General features: G+C 42.7%; 1 long non-coding RNA gene across 1 annotated transcript; it reads right to left on the reverse strand.

The window, feature by feature from the left end:
• Positions 1-2,319: 2,319 nt before the first annotated feature.
• LOC129384959 (uncharacterized) lies at positions 2,320-16,285 on the reverse strand. Its single transcript, XR_008612506.2, has 3 exons — positions 16,165-16,285; positions 8,068-8,206; positions 2,320-3,144 (listed from the first exon to the last, which is right to left on the reverse strand). It is a non-coding gene; the product is annotated as an uncharacterized lncRNA (long non-coding RNA).
• Between the last annotated feature and the right edge of the window lie 684 nt (positions 16,286-16,969).

Here is a 16,969-nt window from a genome sequence, read left to right on the forward strand (position 1 = left end):
GGTGTTATTTGAATTATGCAACAATTTAAGGCATTCATAATCACGCCGCTTGGACAGAGGTAGTAAACCGATTTGTTGTTTATTTAAGTCATTATTCCAAAAAATTGGAGAGTTGGAATTTCCCCTCACAAGGCACTATTGGCAATAAAATCACCTACAGTGCTTGTCGAATGGGTGCCGCAGTGCTACAGTTGACCTGCAAAGACGGGGCCGAACCCCTGCTCAGAAAATGGAAGAGAGGCCGAACTCTCTCGAGCCCTGGCTAACTTTGAGCACTGACTGTGTTGAGTGGTATACTATATATTGTACTACCACACACTACAATGATGTATATTAATGATTAATACAGTAATATTATGTATATAATAATAATAATAATAATAATAATAATAATAATAATAATAATAATAATAATAATAATGATAATAATAATGATTCAGATCTGCTACCATATCTGCATCTCCTTCCTTCATGCTACAGAAAATGTCTATGGAATTCTTGCTGTCAAATCAATAAATATATACTTCAGAGCATTGTTGCGTTGTTGTGACATCACTGGAAACATCACTTCACAGCATTAAACCTTTATCGGTCAAACCTGTGCTCAGAAAAACATGTGGCACTCAAAGCACAACAACCCAGCGGCGAGCATGGTGTGTCAAGCGCGTCACATGACTCGTCAAAGGTCGTAACATAATTGCTGGTGCTATATATATATGTATATATATATATATATATATATATATATATATATATATATATATATATATATATATATATATATATATATATATATACATACCTTCCGCAAAGTACAACACTATTTGCATCTCACGTTGACTGATATCTTTCAATTGTTAGTAGGTGAAATGCAATCCACAGAAAAAGGATAAACAATTGTATGCATATCTATCAGTATAATCACGGAGTATCAGGCTGGGCATCAACCAAATTGATTCCTAATATCTGTAACTGTGGCGAGGAAAGCATATGTCGCCTTGAAGAAGTCAAGTCCACTTGTTGAAACGTTGGCTCCTGCTTTCGTCTTGTTCTCGGTTTGCTCATCGTCTTGAATTTCCATTTCCTGCCTTCCCCATGTTTTCCCTGGGTTTGTATACATGGTATTTTAACACGCAGCCTAAAAGATTGCAGATTCTTCTCCTATATGCATAGTTGGTATATAATTGTGAATGAGCAACACACTAAAAAAACGTTTTCTTCTAGCATAACACTGAAGCATACAAAGTTGAAAATTTACTGTGCCTACCTGGGCGTCATTTCACATATTTAAGAGGTGAATCATTTTCCTTTGTGTACATGTGCATTGGGCTAGCTCCCAGATCAAACTATATGCCATCAATCTGCACAGTTGGCACAGTAGGAATTCACAAGACAAATTTTAGCAGAGTGCACCTTGTTTACACTTTTCTGCATTTCTGTATGCAAGATATAACACTACAATTTCCGCTGAAGATACTGTGCTTGTTGTGCAGGCCATGTTTTGATGCTAATGGATGGCACCTGTATAATCATGTAAGACTTTTGTGAATATATTGGCACAGCAGCACCTTCTGTTATTTTGTATGTATATTTCTGACCAGCAACACAACCAAGCAGAGGTATATTGTGCTGTAGGCAAAACAAGTGGCCACTTAGATTTGGCAGCTCTAGATGGGCACATCGCATCTAGTCGTTCCTCACCCCACTTTAACATTTACATTTCACCAATGGCAAAGGACAATGTTGGATTCCGTAAAATATCCAATTTCAAATGCACTATGGATGACTGACTTTTGAAAGAACAATGAAGTGATGCCTGGAAACCTGTGTACCAACTTTCTTCCCATATTAGTTACTATAATGCCTTACAATGTGTCTTAAAATTCTTCACATGGTGCACCTAAATTTCGTGCTAGAGTGGAGAGGAGTGCAGTAGTTTGACTTTACCTAGGGTAGCAAAATGCCTCACAACACTGCTACATCAAAGTAGCAGTGTTGCAGCGCTCAACGGTGCCCTTAAAGGCATCAGTTGCGCCCATCACATAACAGGGGCAGGGAGAGTACAAACATAAATGAGATTACAAAGAAATAGTTACAACAAATAATAGGACAAAGTACAGAACAAAGGTATGCTAACATTGTTTAGGTATTAAGAAACAGAATGTAAGAAATCATAAGAATTGCAAAACAAAAGTTATGCACACAGCAAAATAAAATGTTGAAAATATGCATGCACACATAAACTACGGTATTAATACAGGTATTTATTAGTAACTCACAAAAACAACTAAACAAGAATGTAATAAAAGAGGCAACTAATTAACAGTGCGTAGCACGTCGTAAAATTTTAATGTCAGATTCTGTGGCAATATCAGAGGGAAAGCAGTTCCCTTCAGTGATGGTGCAGGGTATAAAGGAGCATGCATATTGTAACATGCGAGATGGTGTACGCTTAAATATGAGGTGGTGATCCCGGCATGAAAATACGACAGGTGGTGACTGAAAGAAATCATTGTGAAGAGAAGTACGATTATAAAGTTTGTCAAGCAGGCAAAGACGCACTGATTTGTGGCGAAGGGATAGTGCTTTTAAATCAGTACGTGCTTTTAATGATGACACGGAAGTGTAAGATGAATAGTCGGAAAATATGAAGGTGAGCAGCCCAGTTTTGAACAAATGCAATCTCGTCAACAATGTTTACCTGCCAGAGTGCTATATTAGCGATGCGTATTCGAGCTTTGTGTGGATTAGTGTAGTGTAAGCAAGTTTATGTATGTTGACAAAAGCATGCTTTAGGTTTAATTTGATGATGCCAAGAGAGTGGTGAGCTGCTGCAAAGATGGAGTAAATGTGGTGGTTTCATGCTAAGTCGTAATGTAAATGAAAACCTGTGCTGGTAGTTGAATGTTAAACTGGGATCTTCGAAATAGTCGATGACTTGTGAATTAATAATGTGTTCCATAAGTTTGCGAATTGTACTGGTTAATAATATTCATTGGTAGTTAAAGGGTGATAAACACTCGCTGGATTTGTAGAATGGGATGACTTTAGCCACTCACCAGTCTTAAGAATGAACCCAGGGGGTATGTTGCGACACTAGCTGGGACACATTCTTGAGCAGCTTGTTATTAAATTTGCTGTGACCTGTTGTAGATGAAGTTTTTAATCTGTTTAGTAAGGTAAAAATGCCCGACCCACTAATAACAATTTCAGACATGTCAGATTGCATGGGGAAGTCAGGGCATGCAGTGATGTCTTCACATTTGGACACTCAACAAAACATATCATTTAGTAACTGCACACACTATAACTCAGGAACTACATCACCACCAGAATTAGGATTATGTCAGGCTGTGAATAGGGGTTTATTACGTGCCATAATCACTGTTATTCATAATAAATCATAGCTGTAAACCTGTTGACGTGTGGATTTTAGTAGCATCTGGCATTCTTTGTCACATAATATGTATCTTTGCCATGTCTTGGCTTTTTTTTTTATTTGCCATTCTATAGAGCGCTTCATTTTATTTATGAGGTGCTGCAGGCGTTTACTGAATGTTTTGTTGCATCTAATGCTGAGAAAAAGGACGAACATTTTGATAAGATTTGCAAAGGTGGCTCTAAACATAACCAGTTCTCTTCAATAGCTCGACTGTGTCTGCAAAGGTGGCTAATTAACGATTATGCCGAGTAATGTTGGCCCTATTGTAGCACCTAATGTGTTTAGTAGTGTTTTCTTTTTTGTTAAAGAGAAGTTAAGCAGACCTACTATAACTGCATGATCAGACAGCCCGTCCAGGTGAGTAATGCCGGAACAGATTAGAGGATCGCTGGTCGAGATGAGGAGGAGGAGGAATAAACATTTATTTTTGAAACAGTATCCCGGGTTAAGCCCCAGTTCTACTCTAGGTGGGAGGTCTCCTCATTCCAGGAATCCTCTGGCCTTCGCTGCCTCCTTGGCCCTGGCGACGAGGTGTCATTGTTGCTCCAGGCCCTCGGAGACGAGCTTGGCCTCTCACGTTTCAATGAGGTCTTCGCTTTCTTGTCTGGCCTTATATTCTTTCGGTGAAGGCGATGCGTCTGTATCTAGATGCCATGGACACTCGAGGATCAGGTGCGCCAAGGTGTATGGTAAGCCGCACATTGGGCAGCGGTATCCTTGTAGCATTGGGCATAGTCTGTGCATGAATATTTCCTTGTAGCATTTGGTATAGTCTGTGCATGAGTATTCCGTGGGTGTAAGTGTTACTCTGTAGTCTTCTGAGTGTGGTACTTTCTTCTTCGGTGAGCTTTGGGTGAGGTGGTGGGTGCAGCCTGCGTTCCAGCCTGTGATATTGAAGGATCGCTGAGTAGGTGATGGGTACGGTCTCTGCCCCTGCTGACGCAGACCGGCATCTTGAGAGTAGGAAGGGTTGGCCCGGCAGGTGTGGCCTCGGGCCACGGCGTGTGCTGATTCGTTCCCCTCCAGCCCGTCATGCCCAGGAACCCAGGTCACGCAGGTGTAGCGGATCGAAGCGCTGTCGTGCTTCAATATCTTTAGTGCTTCTGTCGACACTAGACCCTTAGCATAGTTCCTGACAGCTGCTTCAGAATCGGAAAGAACTACAGCTGCGTCTGCACGTGGTAGTTGCTAGGGCGATCGCCGTCTCTTCTGCAGTCTCAGAGTTTTGCGCACGGACTGTGGCAGACGCTAGCTCTCTGCCCTTAGAATCTGTGACGTTCAGGGCGTAAGCATTTCTTTGCGGGTATTTGACTGTGTCGGTGTATCTGGCATCCGGACCTTGCCTGTGTCTTTGCCGTAGGGCATCCACTTGGGCTTGTCTTCTTTCCTTGTGGTACAATTAGTGCTATGCACAGGGATTTGCAGATGTTTGGAGGAATTCTTTCTTTTCGGTCCGTGGTGGCCTATAAAGGTTTCACTGTAGCTCAGCCGTTGCAGCACTGATCTCCCGGTGGGCATGAGCTTAAGTCATTCTAACTGACTGGCTTTACGAGCTTCGGCTAATTCTTGCCAGGTGTTGTGTATGCCCGTCTTGAGAAGTCTCGTAGTCAAAGCCGTAGATGGTAGGCCCAGGGCAGTTTTGATGGCTTTGCATATTTGAATGTTAATTTTTTTCTACCTCTGATGAGATCTAGAATATTGGCCAGTGTACATGATGAACAGGTTGGGAGAGTAATGAGTTGAGGTAACATATACAGGAATGAAGGAAAATACGCCATTGAGCGTGAGCAGCTGTGACAGATTCTGTTGTCCAGTTAATAATGGAGAAATTAAAATTGCCATAAATGATAACAGTAGAATGCCAAAATAGCATATGCACTTCATTTAGAATGTTTTGAAACTCGCTTGAAAATGCACAATTTACATCCGGAGGGCAGTAGTATGCACTTATGAGAACATTCTGCTTGAGCATTGAAGTGAAATGAAAATGTGCTCTAGGAATGAACGAATGCCAGTTGGAACTGCAAGAATTTATTTTTTTAAAGCTATGAGCATGCCACCTTCTATGCAGTTGCATCATTCACAACAAAAAGTGTTGCATGCAGATGTGAAAAGAAAAATTTTATAGGAGATGGTATCGTTTAGCCACGTCTTGATTAGTACAAGAAGAGATGTCACGCATGAATCAATCAGTGATGAAAGTGACATATATTTTGACATCAAACTTCAACCTCTAGTGCATAAGAATGACAGGTTTGTAGACGTGTTATGGGTGTGTGGTTGCATAAACTGTCAGTTTCCACACTTGCATAAGATGAAGGTTTGGCTTGTCATTCTTAAAGCATGCTGAGACAGACGCACTGCACAGTTTATTTCCGAGTCCCAAACGTATGTGTCGTTGTTGACCAAGAGCTTGTTAAAAACCAAGCAAGCTTAGTGTGAGCTGTCTCATACTGACTACAAATTTTAAAAAATTAATAAGAAAATAAATATATCTGTCATCCTGATTGCTGATTTGCTGTTCCTAAGTGATGGGGTAGTGTGAAAGTGACATATTTTATTTGTACATATTGTACTCAACCCACTGCAACAGTAAAAAAAAGGAAAGAAAGGAAGGAAAATGTAATTTTGTGAAATTATACAGATGGAGCATCCTTCTTTTTTTTATGCTGAAGTAAACAATCAATATATGCACATGTGAATACGATATATGTGCATGCACTAGAATAACTTTCACCAGTCATATTATGTCAGCAAGACAGCAAGGTGGGCGAATTGGTTAGGATTTATCTTAGTTTTGGTAACAGCTAGCGCAAAGGTACGATGAGTAGAAAACGTTATTAAATACACGAGCAGGGCTGTTAATGGTTTGTGAACACTTTTCTGTAACGCTATGTGTTATATCCGCGTCCACAGCGACCAGGCCGGCATGGATAAGCGTAGTTTATGATTGAGCTCTTCCTTGTCATTTGACGCGCTGATAACCACGACTTATTACAATACGGCAGTTTCTTAACGTTTGCTAATCCGGCTTGGGCAAAGCTCCCGTCGTTGTGTGCCACCTCACGTCCGCCGTACGCGGTGCCGGCCGGGCAATAATAGATTGACTTTTGGATGGTAGTACGCTCGCTGCGTGAGGGCACCCCGCAGGTGAAGGGCATGGGAAAATAGCCCATTCTTACGACGCGGGGTTCGGTATGTGACCTGTGATTAGCCCGAGGGTTCAGATTAACTGCGTAGCTGTTGCGCGGCCCAATGCTTCGCGCTGCCCGATTGTAGACGGTGGACATTGTAACATATTTTAATTTCGCTTGCGTTTCGCTCGCGCAAGAACTTTCCACGACTCGCTGACTTCCCGTCTGTTGCCAATGAATGTTCCCCGGCCAGACGCTCCTAGGTCCAAGCCCGGCCCGGGCCCGAGTCAGCAATTGCTTGGCCGCCCCGAGCATCCTTGGACCGAGTTTGGCATATGCGGCCGACAACGCTTTCTGTCTGGCCAGCGCTAGTAGTAAAATCGTGTTTTGTCAACAATTAAGTTAGCGTGTTGACGGTACGTGAAACGTCGATCGCTTCCGTATCACAGCTCTGTTGGCATTAGCCTTTTTTTCTTATTGTGTTACACAATAGGTGCGATTGCGATCACTTTATTTTGACGGTTATGCTATGTTATGATAGAGCAGGCAGGCCGGATCGAGGTGCCGTACTCGCTAGGGCCTTTCCTTGCCGTGCTGCGCGTACACTATCACCGATAGGTCGTTTATATGGACGGTAGGTAATAATAATAACGATAACCCCGAGAAAGGAATCCATTGACATACTGGCCCTGGAGATAGGTTCATGTTTGCCGAATCGCACCGTATGTATGTATGTATGACTCGGTCGAATTGGCACGTACAGTTGAGAGGCTCTCATGAGATATGCTCGCCGACGACATGCCGATGAAGTGCTGTTTAGTATTTTTCTCGCACACAACTATGTAAACGAACTTCCTATTAGCGTGTAGACGAATGATGAGGGCGGCATATAGGTACAGTACCGTACATATTCGCCTGAAGAGGAACATTACAAATGTGCACATGGTATTCACATTTTATTAATTTAATGATGATATATGTGGGCTGTGTGGACATTTAGGGTGTAGTGTAATATGCAATGTAGGAATGAAGTATTAAGAACACAACAACAAAATTTCTTGTCATATGACCAACTGAGTAAAATGGGCTTTTCAAGTGAACAAACATACCCCACAGGAATGCCACTTGTAGCTTTTTCAACTGAGCTACCACATTTTTAGTCACATATGCAGCTAGGGTATGCAATCCAATTTTAGAACATGGCTTAATTAGCAAAAAGCTTTCATAATCTTGAATACAGTTAATGCATTAGAGGTGCAGCCTTAGTTACTGTACACATTGCATAATCTGCACACTGCAGAGCATTAATTTGCATAATTTGTTTTGTACTTTCTTCTGCATGTGGCTGCAAGCCTTTGTTTTCAAGAGTGCGCCTAGGAAAAAAAGTGTTTGTGTTTGGTTTGGATGATGCACTTCGGTGGCCAAGAGAAGAAACATGCAAATTATAATATTTTTTTATTAAGATAGCTGCATTGGACCAGCAGGACCTACCTTTCATACCATGATTAGGGCAAGACAGATGGCACCTGACAAAATCCAGAAAATGTATCATCCACTCTGAGTAATTGGTGAGCAAGCTTCAATACCATGAGGGGCCAGTGAGCCTTGGCTTTGGTATGACAGGAACAGTCTTGAAAATACCAAAACATATGTGCATAAGGGACAGGAGTTGCCTCTGTCTGAAACCCACTGATGACTCCATTATAAACGTAAGCAGCAGTGCTTGTGCCATGCTCTGCTGCTTAATTTCAGAGAGACTAAGAGATGAACGAAAGGCATAGATAGAAACATTGAGAGGAGCATTATTTATGTTCTTTTGCAACATCATGCTGCAATTACCACAAATTATAAACACTGCAATAGTTGTCTCTAGCTTGCTCATTTTAATAATCGTTCCATTCACAGTCTCAACTCAACAGCATAACACAACATATTAACTTATTGCGCTAAAGTCTGAGAGTGTGTTGGTTACATATACTACATTTGGTTACATTTACGTATACTGGATGAGTGAGGGGCATATGAACACACTTAGTGCTGCTTTCCAACTGAGATTATTCAATCCATTGAGCAACCTGACTTTAAACTTCTGCAGGTGACTGTTCAAGTCAATGCACATACATTTACCCACATCTACTGTTTGTTCTATATTGATTTCTCTTTTACGAGTAATCACTGTGGATTATAAGGGATATTACAATTAAACATTGAAGGCCATAATTATGAAAATAATATGGCCTTTGAAAACAAAAAGCATAGACAGGCCATCAAAATGACAGCAAAAATAAAGAATAAATTAATTGTTTATTTAAAAAGAAGCCTAATAAGCTTATTAAATCACCCATGACATGCCTCTTAATTGGCTCTTGAAAGTTGAGCTCCAAGACTGGCATGCTGTGTATATCACTGACAGTAAGCACCAGACTAGCAATACCAGAGTAACAGGGGAATCACCCATTGCAATGACCTCTGAAAATTTAGTCAACGGAGTTAGAGAGCTCTTCTAAATCACCTTTCTAGCAGCGGAGTAACACTGTACCATTTTGGAACAATACATTTGTGTTTCTCTGACATGACCCAAATACCTCAAATGGATCCCAGTACATATGGAAGAAGTAACCATGAATGGCCCTCCCAACCTCAATGAGAAGGCCGACCGAGCCGCGCGAGAACTAATCCACCGCGTCTCGGACAGTGACGGCACAACACCCCGCAACCCCCGGGGAAAGGGGAAGGACAGCGGGGAGGCAACGACAACGAAGTAGCGATACGAGACAACAGGCACAGACTGGTCACGTACCACGACATACTGACACACTATACGAAACGAGGAGAAACATACCCACAACCCCGCAAACAACTCGACAGGTTTCAAGAAACAGATTGGAGGAGGTTGCAAACCAGAATATTCCGAAACCCAGTACATTTAGACAGAGTAAATTCAACACAATACCCAGACGCGAGCTGCAAGCTCTGCAAGCAAGAACCCGCATACAATGCACAGATCTCATGGAAGTGCACACAGATCAGATCGATATATCTAGAGGACAAGATAGAACAGGACCTTCTCGAGGAGCGATAGCTAAGCGCTCTGACTAGCTCGGAACTACACGACCAACTATGGGCTATCCAGTGGGCCCGGGCAGCAGTGGAAAGGCTATGCCTCACCGCACATAATGCCCGGGTGGCCTGAGCCTGGGCTGGAAACCTTGCAGATCCTTTTCTCATTAAAGTTATTTCCGTACGTCCCTCCCTGGTTCAAAAAAATTTACCTTCCTAAACGCCATGTGCATCTTTAGAGGCATGCCTTATAGAGATACACTGGCAATTTAATCTCTCCCCCATGGATGCTAAAAAGTCTCAAAAGGCAAAATGCTACTCCCTGATAGATGCTTCATATCAAAGAACATTTGCCCTTTTTACACACAATGCTTTGTTTAAGGTCACATTCAGAGCAAGTGAAAAGCACAATTAGGCCTATAATTCCCTGCCTGTAATGATACTTTGTACAAACTTGCTGTGAAACAGTATTGCATGAAGCTACACTGACTCTCTACAACTGCAGAAGATTACTCTTTTCATTCAGGCAGCAGTGACATTTCTTTCCATTCATAATAAGTGAGTCAAGATGCCTGTGCTCACATTATTAAAATTTACGTGTTTCCTGATAATAAATTGCAGTTAAGAATACTGCGTCCTTGACAGTGCTTGCAAAATTGATGCAGCAATGGCTGTCGAACTTGAGCGTAAAAGCATGTGTCGCATCAGAGCAAACTTTTCAGGGTAGAAAGACGGTAAGTGAGCCTGGCACAAGAGGTGCGGGTAGATACATGTTCTTGATGTTGTTGTGTTCTTTGTTATCTGCCATGGCATTGAAAAGGCCAGAGATGTGTCCCTGTACCTAGTGTAAGCAAGCATTAAAAGTGAGTAGTTGTGAAGCTTGTGTATCTTCTGACAAAGCTATGTGGCTTTACTGTCTTGCTTCAGCTGCTAAATGGCACTCAAGGAATTGGTGTGTCTGTATTTGGGTGAAGTTTGATAAAAATGAGGCTGCCTCATTGGTGTCATGTGTGACTTTACCGTGTACCAGCCCCGTTCTGCAGACTCTTGTCATGTATGGTATGAAGCTCAAGTAGAGTTGCAGACATCCATTGTAGATTCCTTATTTTTATAAAGAGGGAAGTACTTAAGGCTGACTGATACTATGCTTCCATCTCTTGTAATAGCAGCGTCTGTACAAAATACATTGGTCCAAAGGAACATCAGTGTACAGCCGTGCCATGGCCTTAAGTCTGTTCTTGCACCCAAGCAATCAGAAGTGACTGCAACATGCAACCTCTTTAATTCAAATGCTCATTCACATTGAATTAGCAATGCTGCCGTGGTGTTCACCTGGGCATGTTCTTGAGCGAACAGAGGGAGAGCAGCTATTGCCCTCATCACGTTCTGAATAATGATGTCAATCTGGTCCCTATGCTTCAGTGAGGGCCAGTAAAACTGAGCCTGATAAATAATATGTGGCGGGAGTACAGACCAAACAGCATTACTGGCTATTTCGGTACAATCTTCTCCACATTTAGATGCAATCCTTCATATCAGGTGGAAGGTTGACATTGGTGTCTTCTTTATTTTGCCTAGCCAATTTGATCTTGTTCCGGATTGGCGAACATCGAGACCAAGGATCCGTACTTCTATTTCTTGTAACAAGGACCAGTGCCGGTAGCCAGGAATATATTGGTGCATGTGTTGGGGGGGGGGGGGGGGTGAGCATTGTCTGCACATTGTCCTATGCCAGGTAAACAGACATGTTGGGTTCGGGGGCAAGGAGTTACGTTCCCGGTGTAGAGCATGCTGCAAAGCAATGCCGGTCTAGCCTGGTGTGGTTGGAAACGCCTTTCTCAAACTAATTGCCAATAATTGTTACAAAGCTATATTGTGGCTACTTTTCCTTGCAACAAGGTGTGTATTGTCCAAAATGAGTGATGCACGAATGATGGATGTCGCTGCACCTATTGCTGCCTGCAAATGTGAGCCACCATTCAGGAGCACAGCAGTACTGGACGGTAGTGCTAGTAAATTTACATAATTAGCAAGGCTTCAATATGCATACCCTGGAGTTAAATGTCAATATTGATTAAAATGGCTGTGACATATGAGTAGGCTTTGTTTTTTGTGGCCATTATCTGGCTTTCGCGCACCCCCTGGATGGGCTGTATTATTCTTGCATCCCTCTGACAACAAACATTTGCTTGTGAGTACTTCTTGCTACCTTTATTACTGATTTCTTTTCTTGATACTCAGATCCCTGTCTTTGCAATGTGGCCTCTGGCTGTTTATGTTCTTAGGAATGCAGACTTGTATGATGTTAACATATCTGAAAAGAAGCAGTATACACACTGAATACTTGAATGATAGAAAGCCACTGCTGTAAAATTAATGGTCAATCTCGGAAAGGGTCACCTGAATTGGCCACAATGAATAATTTACTGAAGCTATAAAAGCTGCTTTTCTGAATAAATTTTCCAAGACAAATACAGCAATATGCATGTCATGTTTGACGAGAATTCACAATTACCTGAAGCATATTTGCTTTGAGAATTAGTCCCAGGTGCCACAAGCACACTTGATGCAGAAGCTTGAAAGCAGTACAGTGACAGCCACACACCTCTACCACGTGGAATAAAAAAAATCCCAGACGGTAGCACACTACTCACCCAGTTAAAAAAAAAAAAACACATGTTGTCATTTATTGAAATTGCTCTTTATTTTTAAAAGTTCAATTCAGAACAAGTTACTACAGAGTGTACTAATGTTTATGTTGGTTTCCATATTACATACCCCTCTGTGGCAACAAAATGCTGCACATACGCAATCAGTCATGCATGGCCTCCTACAAAGAGTGAAATGGAATCTGAGTGAATCAAGTGACATGTGGCTCATTTGTAGTTGTAGGTAAACTTGATGGCTGATAGCACTAAGGGCAAGTAATAGTAGTGTAAAGTTTATTTCTCTTAGTGGTTTGGGCGGTCGGTGCGTCCCTCAGTCCAGGGCTCCACTGATCTCTGTGGTTTGCTGGGCTTGATCGAGAAGAGCTCTCTGGCTCTCTACATCTTCACTAGCAAGCCAAACATCCCAGTGCCTGTTACTTGGCACTTACGCCATAAGGGGCGAATTGGAATTTGGAGGCTGTAGTTTATACGTTCATGTTACGTGGGCAAGAGTTGGCAGCTCCTCGCACCAAGAACACATACTTTCATAGAATGCAGGGTGTACCTTAGTGAGTATTTGTAGGTGTAAATATGTGTTAGTCTGTGCACAGCGCGAATCCCTGGCCTGTTCTTTCATAAGGTTGGAGTGCGGGCGGCTGTATTTTTGTCTTTCCTTTTCCTGGTTTTCGAAGTGTCGTGTGGGTCAATGGGAGTTCCTTGAAAGGACTGACTAGTGCTCGGATGCTTTTTGCTCGAGCAGTTCGGTCCACCCTCTCATTTTCCTCGAGTCCAGAGTGCGCCGGGCACCAAATTACCACCTGGTGCAATTCTGTGAATTTTGTATGGGACGGTACCCGTCATGCACGAACAGCATGCTGCCTTAGAGTCCATCATGGCCAATGCAGATTGTTTCTTTTGCTTCTGCATCTCGAAAGGCCAGCGCTATGGCTGCTGCCTCCACGGTGCAGGTTAAAGGGTTCCGAATGGAAGTTGTTATCCCTGTGGGCCAATTGAAGGCCACTATTTTGAATTTGTCTGTTGCCACTCTACATGCATCTGTGTAGTACACGTCTGGATTTCTTTCACATTTCTTTTGTAAAGCCTTTGATTGCGCTTTTCTTCTGCTTTGGTGGTGTTCCGTGCTCATATTCTTTGGGATTCGTGAAACTAGAATTTCCTCTCTTGTTTGTCTGGGTAGCAAAACTGTTTTTTCTCAGCCATACTGCGCTATCAGGGGATATCCTGCCTTTTGTAACAGAGCCTTTCCTTGTTTTGTAGAATTCAGATGTTCTCTCTGAGGCATGACCACATGCCGTGTCATGTTCTTCATATGTGTTGTGAATACCAAGAGCCTCCAGCTTTTTGGCACATGTGTTTTTGGGAGCCCTAGCTGCCCTGATGATGGAGCTCACTTTAGACATTTCAGCCTTATTTAGTTTTTGAAAGGGGAGGCTATAGGTCACCCTGCTAATAATTAATGCTTGCACAAGTCTGACTGCCTCCGCTTCTTTGAAGCCTCTTTGTTGTTTTGTGACTCTGTGGATCATTTGTGCCACATTCCTTGTTCTTTGTCTTAATGTTTCTAGCATGTGTGATGCCCTGCTGTTGTCTTGGTACAAAAACTCAGAATACATTCAGGTATGTGGACACCAAGGGCAAGAAACAAGGAAGGAAATTGAGATTGGCTGGGTGGTTTCTTTTGATGCAGTGAAACGTAACTAAAGTCCAAGTATGCATTCACACGACATCTGCACATGAACACGTTACTAAAATACATCAAAGCCTGACCAAGCAAACAAATTCGCAGGCCTATTTAAATTTATTCCATTTGTCCTTTTCAGCACTGGTCAAACGTGCAATACATGACTATGAAAACACAGTTAGTGTCTGTATACAAAAAAAAAAAAAGAAATTGTAGGCTGTAACTGCCTGAAACTGTGATTTCTAATGCACAAACCTTTGTGCATAGACAACTTGATACAAGGAAGTGCTGGTACAGATTTCCCAGTGAAAATGCATGCAGCTTGAAGCTTATTTCACAAAACTGACAAAATGAACGTAATTGTGTGCACACACCGCGTGCCTCCATTTAACACAGAAACAGGCTGGCTGTTCGCATTGTTCATGCTGCATAACAGTAATTTGCCGCCTTAAAAATAATGTTGCTGTGACGCAAATCGCTCCCAGTTGAAAAAGACAACAGGAGTTCCTGTCGCAACTACGGAAATTTCTGTTCTACGACAGAAGTTCCTGATGTTTCTGTAGTTGCGACAGACATTTCTGACATTATGACAGAAATTATGATGTCCCAACAGAATCATCCTGTCGTGAAGACCAAGAGTTCTGAAGTCGCAACAGCAACTTTCTATCGCAACAGCGATTCTGACGTCGCAACAGGAACTCTCTGTCGGGACTACACATTTTCGGTCGTGGCGTTAGAAATGTGCCACTTTCTGTCGCAGCGACATAATTTCTGACGCCGCGACAGAAGCGCTTTCAGTCGCGACGCTTTAAAATTGTATGTAAATTTCGCATCGGTGGTGTACCCTGTACTTTTCTCTTGCGCGGTATTCAATCGTGCTTCTCTGAAGCCGGCAATGCTGATAGCACAGACACCGGTATTAAAGTCGAAGTGGCCAATTGTTATAATTGTGCCGTGACGACGAAGCACCATAAATGCCCTAACGGCCTCCTCAAAATCGGCCGCTGATGAAAATCATATCATCTGCGGGAATGGCTGCGTATCCGTTTTGTGTTATTTGGTAAGACGTGGCACACAGGCCTGTGGACTTACATGTGCCGTTACACTGACACAGTTAACTTCCCAGAAATATTGCATAAGCTTTTACAAAGCGAAAAAGAAGTTTTGGGTTGTTCCACAAAGTTGCGTGAAAAGCTGTCTCGCTCGGGTCTCATTATTCTGGTACAGCGCTGCCGAGAGATGCCAGTATGCTGTCAGAATGAACAATCATCCACGAATGTTTATGTAGCTATCTTGCATTGAACACAGAATTATATGCGCGCTCAAAAGTGCAGAGCGAGAGACAACTGTCGAAATTAGCAGTAACAACCTAACAGTGTCCCCGGTCACCGTTGTCTATTTCTGTATTTCTTATTTAATATGGATATCCTACAGCAAAATCGAGGTTCTAGCACTACACAATGTACCTGTCGATGGTAAGAACACTTTTACTTTTCTAGAGATGCGGCAGTTGACGCGGTGGAATGAAAGCGCCTGTTGACTCTTAAAATGCAATTATAAACATAAACGCAAAGTGTTTGTATAGCTGAAATATGCACGAAGGGGCATATTCGTCGTGGCGTAGTGGTAAGATGCTGGGCTCGGGATGCCTCAGTCCGGAGTTCAAATCCCCTGCAGGGAGATTTTTTTTTTCCTTTTTTTTTTTTTCTTTTTTCTACAAACAAATTTACATAGCCTTGAAGAGGTCTCTGTCAATTTTTAATTGAATATTGATCAAGAACTACAGGACGTCACACTACGGACAACAGAACGACAGACTAAAATTTCCTGTTGTGTTTTTCAAGTGGGCAGTCACAACCTATATCGACACTTAAGGCGAAGTGGTTATCAAACACACCTGATGACGAAACTCCAATACTCTTTGACCCGCCGTGGTTGTTATAAGCGTCCTTGGAGTTGTGCTTAGTATTAAGCACGAGGTCACAGGAACAGATCATGGTTCTGACACGTAAAACACGACAATTAAATTGAAAAAGAGAAAGAAAAAAGTTGAAACGTCTCTTTTTTGTGCGGCACTGTCTTCTTGAGTTTTATTGAGAGGACCGGTAAGTCTCAACACCGCGACATAAAAGGTGTGAGCATTATGCGCATAGCGCAATGCTTCCGCGCCGTACTCACCACGGCAGCTTGAAAAGGCCGCGTCAAACATGAGGCAACTGGGCAAGCGGTAATCCGAAACGCGCCGTTTCCAAAAGCAGTCGACACCGTACGCGGTCCGATTTTGTGAGGACTGTGGGTGAGGTTTATCTAGCCGCTGTCATATCGTGGCGCAGGAGGGAATACCCGAGCACGGCCGCGCGAACCACGAAAGTGTATTGTAGTACACAGATCACGTCAAAGCGATGACTACGCAGTGGCCGATCACCGCCGTGCTGCGCAGTGGGGCAGGTAGCTTTCTTGTGAGGTTCCACACTACACGAAACACTCTCCGACGGCCGCCAAAATTACCTCGTAAGCACGCATATAGACACACACGCAGAACTACGATGAGCAAAACAGGTGCCGTCACCGGCGCCGACGACAGTGGCGCTTTGCGAGCTTTGCCTTCAGTTTCACTTTTAGTTGATGGGAAGACGAACAGAAGCGAGGACATTCTGCGGCCTAAGCCGTCGAAGTTTTGCATGGTCTCGCTTCCGAAGACAGCTCGTCAGATGCCGACCGGGGGTTCTGGCAGCGCGACAGGACATTGTGGTCGACGAGACGAACAAAGCGTCTATTATATCGCCCTAAATAAGTTGGCTTGCACTCCGGAAATGTATAAATTTGCAGAAAGAAAAAAAAAGAAGAAGAACCACTTGGACAATATATCTCTCCTTTCTAGTTTCCTTCTCACAGATGTGTAAAAGAAAAGAAAATAACGCATAAAATAAGAAACAGAACTCCGTTTACGCTAAAGGGAGGCCTGTATCTTCTAAACTCCCTC

Source organism: Dermacentor andersoni, chromosome 4, assembly GCF_023375885.2.
Source record: "Dermacentor andersoni chromosome 4, qqDerAnde1_hic_scaffold, whole genome shotgun sequence".
Taxonomy (NCBI): domain Eukaryota; kingdom Metazoa; phylum Arthropoda; class Arachnida; order Ixodida; family Ixodidae; genus Dermacentor; species Dermacentor andersoni.